Source organism: Phalaenopsis equestris, unplaced genomic scaffold (genome assembly GCF_001263595.1).
Source record: "Phalaenopsis equestris unplaced genomic scaffold, ASM126359v1 Scaffold000002, whole genome shotgun sequence".
Lineage (NCBI taxonomy): Eukaryota > Viridiplantae > Streptophyta > Magnoliopsida > Asparagales > Orchidaceae > Phalaenopsis > Phalaenopsis equestris.
Genome location: NW_018164444.1, coordinates 58674736 through 58675234, shown reverse-complemented (window position 1 = coordinate 58675234; position 499 = coordinate 58674736).

Here is a 499-nt window from a genome sequence, read left to right as displayed (position 1 = left end):
TATATATATAAAAGGTAAATTATAATCATTTATTTAATAATAGCATAAATAAAACATAATTTACTTGATAAGATATAAATCCTTAAAATCTATCATTTTATTGCACGACACGTGTAGGCTTGTTCGCACACGTGCTATGTCTGACGCTTGACAAATACGATACTATTGAGGATGGATCAGGGGATGGAAAACCATCAATAATTATATATTTATAGATTTTTTAGCTGATTAATTATATTTTAACAATTATTATATTCTAATTTATTTCAAATATTGGTAATTATTTATAATCATATTATTAGCAGTAGCAAATTGGATGGATGTGATGCAGTTGATATATATATATATTTATTTTATTAAGTATTTTATATTTCAGATAACTAAATTTTATATTTCGGTCAATGAAATTGATAAGAATAATATAATTTATTATTGTTGTATATCTTTGAAGAACACTATACTACACGGCTTTATATATATATCTATATATATATATATA